Source organism: Stegostoma tigrinum, unplaced genomic scaffold (genome assembly GCF_030684315.1).
Source record: "Stegostoma tigrinum isolate sSteTig4 unplaced genomic scaffold, sSteTig4.hap1 scaffold_235, whole genome shotgun sequence".
Lineage (NCBI taxonomy): Eukaryota > Metazoa > Chordata > Chondrichthyes > Orectolobiformes > Stegostomatidae > Stegostoma > Stegostoma tigrinum.
Genome location: NW_026728169.1, coordinates 348,697 through 358,716, shown reverse-complemented (window position 1 = coordinate 358,716; position 10,020 = coordinate 348,697). Strand labels below are relative to the sequence as shown.

Below are 10,020 nucleotides of genomic sequence, written 5' to 3'. Positions count from 1 at the left end.
GTTAGTTAACTTGCTGTTAATGACCTACGTTTTCTTTTCAACGTGTGAAATATGGGGTTGATCAGAGGAATACAGTTCATGTTTGTCCAAGACTTCCAGAAAGTATGTGATTCAATGTTATTGAGCTGACCCGTGAGTTTATGTATTTGGGGAAAATAACTACAATAACAATACATGTACAAAATTGGCTGAGAGAAAGGAAATACAACAGTGGCTTTGGATATTTTTTGGGATAGTTGAATGAATCTATTGAAATTCCCTCGGTGGCAATGTTGAGACCCTTGTGTTTTCCAAATATATATTAATGCTCTAAACATAGGACTACAGGGAACAGGATCAATATTTGTGCATACGTTAGGATTTGGAAACAGAGAAAAATGTGAGCAGAATGGTACAAAGAAGAACAACACAGCAAAGGAACAGGTACTTTGGGCCACCAAGACTGTGCTGATACATGATGCCTTTCGAAACTAAAAACCTTTTGTTTCTGTGCAATCCATATCACTTTATTCTCTGCCTATTCACCTATCTCTCATATCCACCTTTACCACCCCCTCGACTAGTGTATTCCAAGCACTTACAACCCACTGTCTAAACGCTTGCCTCTTACATCTCCTTTAAACATACACCCTTTTGGCTTAAACTTAGGTCCCATAGTAATTGACATTTTCACCTGAGAAAATACTTCACTCTCCATTCAATCAATGCCTCTCGTAATTTTCTGGAAACTTGTGTAAAGTTAGTGGGGTGTGTGGATCAGAGGTGGATGAATTTCAATGTGGAGAAGTGTCAGGTCACACATTTTAATGGGATGAATGTACATCAGCAATATAAAATAAAGGGTACATCTCTAAAGGGGTTGCAAGGATAGAATGACCTGGGTATATATGTGCATAAGTAATTGAACATAGAAGGACAGATTAGAAGAGAACTTAATAGAATCTACAATATTATATTATTTAATTATTTATTAATTACATGGTTTATTAATTTACTTATTTTTTCTCAACGGCAATGACCTGGGTTTTGTTTCTAGGTTTCATTCAGGCACATTAGGATTGCAGCACGAGCAAGTGGCCAATTTCTGGTTGGGTGGATGGAGAAGACTGATTCATTCATATGAAAACCTAGGATAGAAACTTATGGCCCTGAGGAGACGCTATCCTCAAATTGAGTGACTGCTGGCCACGCTGAGGGACATTGTACAGCAGGGAGAATAGTCAGTCATCATGAGCTATGAAGAGGGGATGTTGTGAACATCTGTACTGGACTGATGGATGGATTTTTGAAACTCCTTTTATCAGAGCTCAGAGTGGCTGGTACACACAGCAAAACTCAAATCAATTGAAATGATTATCTCTTCTGAATGGCTCGCTCTGGCTGATGGAGATTGATTTTACAAACTAACTCATAGAATTTCCACGGAGTAACCTCAGTTACATCACCCGATTCCAAGGGATTTCCTTAATTTTGAAACTATTCTCTGACATGGAACTTTTGAAATCTTTCCAGCTGCAGGTTCCAGCAGATTTTAATATTGTAATCAATAAGACTGTTTCAGGGCTAAATATTTTTTAATGAGTCATTAATAATTTAAGGATTTTATTGTTGTCCTGTGTTATTTGGGAGAGGTTCAATGTCTCTGCATCTGGAGTGACACCTTTGCTGTGGGATCTGAATCCATGTTCATCTATTGCTCTCTTTCACTGATGTTTGATGACTAGCATCGGAACGGTGGGCAGACGGCACACTCTGTGCTGTAAATCTGTATAACTCGGTCCATCTGTATGGCTTTATGACCCTTGCTTTCCTTGATCACCTCTCTGCCATTGTCAAACTTCCACTGCCTCCAATCATGCATGTATTTTAGATTCTGTTGCAGGCTATACATTTACTGTGTCTTCTCCCACTGCCCATCCCCTCACTATGTGCGACTGGCTTACCAGCATGATGTTCCCACATTATCTTTCACAGGAATTGTTTCTTAAGTGCAACAGTTCACCTGTTTTCCACTTCGGAGACAATATTAACAATCACATTCTGCAGCATTCCTCACCTCCACCTAAAGGTTGGGAGATTTTGGCAAACAGCATTTTCTTTTGTCTCTTCACAATAGATAACGCATTAGCCACAGCCAACCAGTTTGTGCTTACAGTGCTCAAATATTAATAGTGCCCAATTAATATTAATAACACCTCCTTCCACTCAACCAGACAGGGGCCAGCCCTTCTTTAGTTGAGGTCTCCAGTGATGCTTTGAAAAATCAGAGTCAATCTGTCTGCATGAAATTTAAACAAAGTTTGGTCATCATCTAACTGGTGCATTTTCCTTTGCAATGCCTTGACCAATCAGAGTCTATTATTCGCCCAGGTCAGTACAGTATAAAACATTTGCTCCCTTTCCATTGGTGCTTATTGTGAATGAACCGAAATGTGCAAGACAAAAAGCTTTGATGAAACTTGCCTTTTTTGCATACAGTTGGACATTATTGAACTGTTGTACATTGTTGTGGCTCGGCCTCTCTCACAATGCCACCACACAAGGCCTTATAGATGATTATGGAGGAACAATGTGTATTGTGGTTGATTAATTATTTCAATAAATAAAGAGAGGACAGAACTGTGAGCATCGGCCCCTTATAAAATGAGCTTTGTAAAGGGTAACATTGAGGAGCTAGGAAAGGGCAGGAGAGTTAAACAAATACTTTCCAACAATATTCACATTAGGGCATTCTTGCAACTTTAAAATACACAAAAATAGACAAGCAGCAAAAAGGGGAGGAAATAACCATAACAGGAGAAAACATACTGTGGTCAATGAAGTATTTCAAAAGATAAAAAGAGAAGAGAACTGTGAACATCGGCCCCTTAGAGAATGAGATTTGTCAGTGATAATGAGGAGCCAGGAAAGAGCAGGGGAGTTAAACAAATAATTTTAATCAATCTTCACAGTAGGGAACACTTACAACATTACAAAAAAATGAAGTAGTTCAGCAGCACAAAAGGGGAGGAAAGAACCATAATATTGATCAGAAGAGAAAAAGTATTTGGGAAAATAATAACCATTGACAAAGAAAATAGAGGTCGGCCGTTTGGTCATTCAAGCCTGCTCCAACATTTAACACGATCGTGGCTGATCATCCATCTGTTCCTGCTTTCTCTCCATACTTGGATTCCTTTCACCCCAAGGATTATATCCAAATCCTTCTTAAATACATTCAATGTTTTGGCTTCAGGTGCTTTCTGTGGCAGATAATTCCAGAGGTGAGGAAATTTCTTCTTATCTCAGTCCTAAATAGCTTGTCGATGACAGGTTAAAGAGACACTAGGATCCCATCTTTATGCTCCCATGTATGCCCATATCCTAAAAGTCATGGTTCTGGACACCCTGTTTATTGAGAACAGCCTTCCTCTGTTTATCCTGTGGAGCCCTGTCGGAATTCTTTTGTTTCTATGAAAGACCACTCTTCTGAACTCGAGTGAATATAGTCCTAACTGATCCAGTCTTTCTTCACATGTCAGTCCTGTCATCCCAGGAATCATTCTGGTCAACCTTCATTGTACTCCATTCACAGCCAAAGCATTCTTCCACAAGAATAATGAGACCAAAATTGCACACAAGAATCCAGCTATGGGCTCACTGAGACCTGTGGAATCACAGAAGGACGTTCCTGCTCCTGTATCTGAATCCTCTTGTTAAGAAGGCCAAAAGAAACTAACTTGTGCTTGGGACATTTGAAAACAAAGTGTAAGTTTTGTGTTAAATACAAAGCTAATTTATTTGCCTTTTACTCAGAAAATAAAAACCTATATTTTCAGGAAAGTCAATTTAACATCAGTAGAAACAGACAACAATGAAATGTGTTCATTACTGAACATAATTAATAGCAAAATGCAACCACTGTGGTTATTTGTGAATTCACTCATGTTTTTGGGGGGGGGGGGGGGGGGGTTGTCGGGTGTTTGAGTGAATCCCTTCCCACATTCAATGCAGGCGAACGACCTCCCTCCAGTCTGACATCACTGGCATACAATGAGGTGAAATGATCACCTGAACCCAGTTTGAAAGTGAAAGCACTGGAACGGTCTCTCACCTGTGTCAACACATTGATGGATCATCAATTGTTGAGGACTTTTAAAGCATTTTCTGCAATCTGAACATTCAAAGTTATTTCAATAATGTGAGCAAGTTAATGGAGGCTAATTGTTCAGAATCTTTATACCATTTCCCACATTCTCTGGTCAGAATTAACTTGCTCGTGTTTCAGCAGGTACAATGATCTGACGAATCTCTTCCTGCACATGAAGCAAGTGAACGGTATCTCCCCTGTGTGGATGCATTGGTGTACAGCGAGGTTACATATTCATCTGTACCCAGTCCCATCATGAGAGTATCTTATTGGGCTCTCAACAGTGTGAACATGTTGATGGGACATCAGTTCTCCAGAACATTTACAGCATTTCCTGCAGTCTGAACATTGAAAAAGGTCTCTCATTAGAATGAACTTTCTGGTGTTTCACCAGGTCAGATGAGTGAATGAAACACTTCCTACATATGGAATAGACGAACGGTCTCTCCCCAGTGTGAATGTGCTGGTGTATTGGGAGTTTAGATGATCGCTTGAGCCGAGTCGCACAGTGAGAGCACCTGAATGGTTTCTCACTAATGTGAGATATTAGTTCTCTCGAACTTTTCTCGCAATTCCTAGAGTGTGGATATTTTAAAGGTCTCTCCCCAGTGTGAACGTGCCGGTGAGTCAGCAGATGGGATGAGTGAGTGAATCCTTTCGCACACTCAGAGGAGATGAACTGCCTCTCTCTTATATGAACTTGCTGGTGTGTCAGCAGACTGGATGATCAAATGAATCCCTTTCCACAGTCAGGGCTGGTGAACGGTCTCTCTCCAGTGTGACCACACTGATGACTTTCCAGGGAAGATGGATATTTGAATTCCTTCTCACAGTCCTCACATTTCCATGGTTTCTCAGTGCGAACACTGGTTTTGGCTTCCATGATCAAAGCCTGATGATATTCAAGACATGATGAATTCAACATTTCGTTAGAATCTGCAGCGAGATTTGAGTTCACTGACTGCAAATGCTCCAACTTCCTGTAAAATGAATGACAGACAGTAAGAACGAAATGTGGCCCAGAGAGAAAAAGGCAGAACTTTAAAACTGGACTGAATACATCTGATCATTTGTGCGATAGACAGTGGACAATGCGACCATGAAAGCTCTTGGATTGTTATAACAATAGGACTGGTTCAGTATTAAGCTTCAGTGAAAGGAACTGGCTGCCAAATCTGGGGCTGCATAAAGGTGTTCTTTGTGGGAAAACTGAGAAATACGGAGAGCATTAATGGAGATGGGCTTCATATGGGCAGCACGGTGGATCGGTCGTTAGCACTGCAGCCTCACAGCACCAGGGACCTGGGTTCGATTCCAGCCTTGGGCGACTGTCTGTGGAGTTTGCACATTCTCCCTCTGTCTGTGTCGGTTTTCTCCCACAGTCAAAAGATGTGCAGGCTCGGTGGATTGGCCATGCTAAACTGCCCATAGTGTTCAGGGGTGTGTGGGTTATTGGGGGATGGGTCTGGGTCTGGGTGGGATGCTTCAAGGGGCGGTGTGGACTTGTTGGACCGAAGGACCTGTTTCCACACTGTAGGTAATCTAATTCATCTGCCAGTAATTCTAACAACCTCCCAAACTCACCAGACAGAAACACAAGATCAGGTGGTGCATGGGAAAACCATCACTTCCAGGACTCTGAGCAGCAGATTCAGACTGGAAAAGATTATTGACTTGCTCAATATGTCAGAATGCATTTTATTAAAAATTAAACCTGCTGAAAAAATAGGGACTCTGACAGTCAGAGTTTATTTTAGCCTCTAGTTCAGTTAGAATGTAATACTTTGCCAATGATTTTCTGTATCATATAACCTACTCTGCAAATAACATCTTTCTTCAGGCTATCTTCAAGGTTTTGCAAGAAGAAAATAAATGATGAATCATTTGTACCTTACACATTTTAATTACTGTCCTCACTGCTTATGACGGGGACTGTACCACATAGTGAATAGAAAATACAGATTGGGCTATTATTCTGCAGAAAAAAAATCCATTCCGTTTGCAAGCTGCGCCATGACTTTCATTTTAGCTTCCCAACCCAGACAAAATCCTCTGTTAAGAACAAAGAACAACATAGCACAGGAACCAGCCCTTCAGCACTCCAAGCCTATGCCTGCACATTCTAACGCTCCATGCTAAAAATGCCTTGATTCACAGGATCCACATTCCTCTCTTCCCTTCCTGTTCATGTATTCAGCCAGGTGCTTCTTGACTGCTGCTGCTGCGTCTGCTTCCATTGCCTCCTGTGGCAACACATTTCAGGAACTCAGCAACTTTTGTGTGAAAAGCTTGCCTTGCTTATCTCTTTCACACATTCCCCCTGCAGCTTGAACTTGTGTCCTCTAGTAATTTATCCCTCTGCCCTGGGGGAAAAAAGTCTCATACATTCCGCTCTATCCATGCCATTCACAATCTTATAAACTTCTCTCAGGCCACCCTCTCAACCTGCTGCGTCCCAGTGTAAACAAACCAAGTCTTTCCAACCTTTCTTCAATGCTAAACTCCCCCATAACCATGCAACATCCTGGGAAACCTATTCTATACCCTCTCCAAAGCATCCAAATCCACATGTGGTGTCCAGAACTGAATGCAATATTCTAAGTGTGGCCTGACTAGAGTTCTACAAAGCAGCAGCATAACTTGCCTGTCCATATCGCCATTGCACCTTCCAATGAAGGCAGTCATCCCAAAGGCCTTTTATACTAAATTATCTACCTGCACCATCACTTTCAGTAGCCTGTGGACCTGCACACCCAGATCCTTCTGCATATCAATGTTCCTAAGAGTTCTGCCATTTACTCTATAATTTAAACCTGTACCTGACTTTCCAAATTACATCCCCTCATATCTGTCCAGATTAAACTACATGTCATCTTTCTGCCCATAACTCCAATTTATCTATACTCTGCTGTATCATCTGACAATCCTTCTCACTATCTGCAACTCTACCAACCTTTGTATTGTCCGCAAACTTATTGATTCGACCAGCCACGTGTTCTTCCAAGTTATTTATATAGACCAGAAACAGCAGAGGTCCCAGCACTGATTCCTGTGGAACACCACTAATCAAAACCCTCCATTCTGAAAAGTATCTTTCCACTGCTACACCCTGTCTTCGATGTAGCTATCTCTCCAGCTCATGTGACATCATCCTTTGTACCAGTTTGCCCTGATAGACTAGTGCGCCATTCTAATGAAGCTTGCACGACTTGAACGCACAGCAGCTTTCTTTCAATTTGACACTTTCCAATCTTCCAGATTGAATGTGGAATTCTGCAGTCCCTGAACCATCAAACAGTTATAAGGATCTGGAAAACTTGACCTGGAAATATGCTGGTACTGATGTCATGTTCAGATTGTTACTGCTCGTCGTCAATTCCCCACTCAGTGGAAATAGTTTCTCTGTAACTCCCCTGACAGTCACTAATCATATTCCCAAGACTTTGATCAAAAATATTTCTTATTAATCAATTTCCAGGGATACCTCTCTCAGAATGAAGTGATGTGTTTTAGCAGAAGGGATAGGAAGAGGCAATAACACAACACTAAAGAGTGTGCAGAGTCTGAGGGATTCACATGCACAGATATTTGAAAGTAATAAATAGATTAATTCGTCAAAGCAAATTTGATGTTGATTGATTTCAAAAAAATACTGAATCAGCATTTGAGAGAAAAATGCAAAGGTGCAGGGATAAAACAAGGGAATAGGACTGACTGGATTGCTCCAGACATTTGGCATGGGCTAAATGGTTTGCACTTTTTGATTTTTTTTAATATGGGCCTTCTTGTATTCCAAACCTACAGATTCAGTTATCAATCAGGTGAATCTGTGCTCCATCCACTCCATAGTTGTTAGACCGTTCCTGACAGCAAGTCCGAGAACTAAAAACAGCTAATCAACTGTAATCTAACCACAGATAGTGTATCTCATTTTCTGATATCTCAAATCTTTTCCCACAGGCACACACACACACATTCATACCTGAACGCTACCACATTCAGATGCTGATAGCATTCAGATACTCATCAATCGAGTTACTCTTTCACTCTTTCTGAGGTTCAAGTCGGCCAAATTCCTCTGCTGACATTGATCTGTAAGAGTGTAAAATCCATCACGATCAATCCAGGACAGAGATTCAGAACAGAAAAAGAAAAGCATTTCTCTTGGTTTGAAGTTGCTGTTCGTAAATCCTGCTCGCCTTCCCCTCGCCCCGTTCCCAACAAGTAAAGGACATGCGCACTCTCCGCTTCCAGTTGGCCCCGGATAAAGATGGCGGGCTCACACGGCTCAGAAAACATTCGCGGCGCCCAGCCCTGCCTCGGCTAACAAAGGAATTCAGCAATTCCAATCTATTCGTGACAAAACCGGGGTCGGTATTTTTCAATTCAGTGACGGTAGCTACTGTCAGATTTTATAAAGCCTCTCCGCCCACTTCGTGGAATACTCACTCACTCGATTTCTAATTTTCACCTTTCAAATCCTTACCGCGCCTGCTCCTCATCCGATTCCTCCGGCTCTCCTTTGCCTCCGGTACTGCGCATGTTTGAAACGCTTCAGATTGCGCGCGCACCAGTGGGCGTATACATTCAGAGATAATGGGGACTGCAGATGCTGGTGAATCCGAGATAACTCGTGTGGGTCTGAAATATTAGCTCTTGTGCTCCTCAGATGCTTCTTGGCCTGCTGTGTTCATCCAGCTCCACACTTTGTCATCTGGGCAAATGCATTCCCACCCAGAATGCTGGGAAAAACACGCTGCCATTGAGCAGCAATATTGATACAACGAAGATATGAAGGAATATGCCAGGACGAAAGATACAGGAATTCATTGATACAAGTGCATGGTCCCTGTCTGTCCTGGTTCTAATAAACAGCAGAACAAAGAGATATGAACACACACTCAACGGATAAAGTGAACAAAATATACACCTTTCCTGTGTAGAATATTTGAATTTCGCCGCAAGAAGAATTCATTTATTGGTGATAAAATCATTTCAAATTTCAAAGCTGAACGATGTCAGGTAGGAAAACTAAATAAATCCGTTCTCACACTGAAGTGTGAAGAGTCTTCCTGTGCGGTGACTGTGCTGATACGTCAGTAGTTTAAGATGTTCAGGCAAGCGTGAAATGTTACACACGAGCTTCAGAAGAGACTGAGATGTCAATCACTTCCTGTAATGAGTTTCATTGTCTCAGCACTCTTTGAATAAACAAAAGCAGACTCAATCAACTCGAAATATTCAGCAACAGTTGAAAGAGAAATGCACTTTATATTACATGACTTCTCTGCATCAGTCCACAGAAAGGGAAAATTAACTCTTTTTCTCAAGCCAGGGACTTATCATCAAGACTGAATATTTCCAATATCTTCTTGTTTTATACTCAGTCAAAGAACTGATTTCTGAATTGTACAATCAATTCATTTGTGACTCGTATCTTTTTTTTGTGTCCACACATTAGTGGAAACATCTTCCGTGTTTAATCTGTCCGTCAGGCTTAGCACAGGAGTTAGATGACAGCTCCAAGAACAAATCAAATCAGCACGGCTATCCTTTGTTTTAAGATGTTACTTTTCTTTTCTCTGCAAAGAGAAAGAGCGTCCAGAAATGATGCTTGCCTTGTGGGGAGAGAAGATTTCGGAGACACAGTAAAGGAATACAAGTCCAAAGAACTGGACACTATCGTGGCTTGGGCGAACAAGTGACAGGTATCATTTGCTACATATAAATGGCAAGCAATGACATTCTCAAATAAGACAAAATATAATCACATTTCTTTGACATTCAATGGCATTACCGTCACTAAATGCCCCACTGTTAACATGCAGGTGGATCCCATTTACCAGAAACTCAACTAGACTTACCAGTTATACACAGTGAATACAAGTGTG

The 10,020-nt window shown here is 41.3% G+C and overlaps 1 long non-coding RNA gene across 1 annotated transcript; it reads right to left on the bottom strand.

Annotated features, from left to right (window-relative positions):
* Positions 1-2,915: 2,915 nt before the first annotated feature.
* LOC132207973 (uncharacterized) lies at positions 2,916-8,674 on the bottom strand. Its single transcript, XR_009444056.1, has 2 exons — positions 8,583-8,674; positions 2,916-5,109 (listed from the first exon to the last, which is right to left on the bottom strand). It is a non-coding gene; the product is annotated as an uncharacterized LOC132207973 (long non-coding RNA).
* Between the last annotated feature and the right edge of the window lie 1,346 nt (positions 8,675-10,020).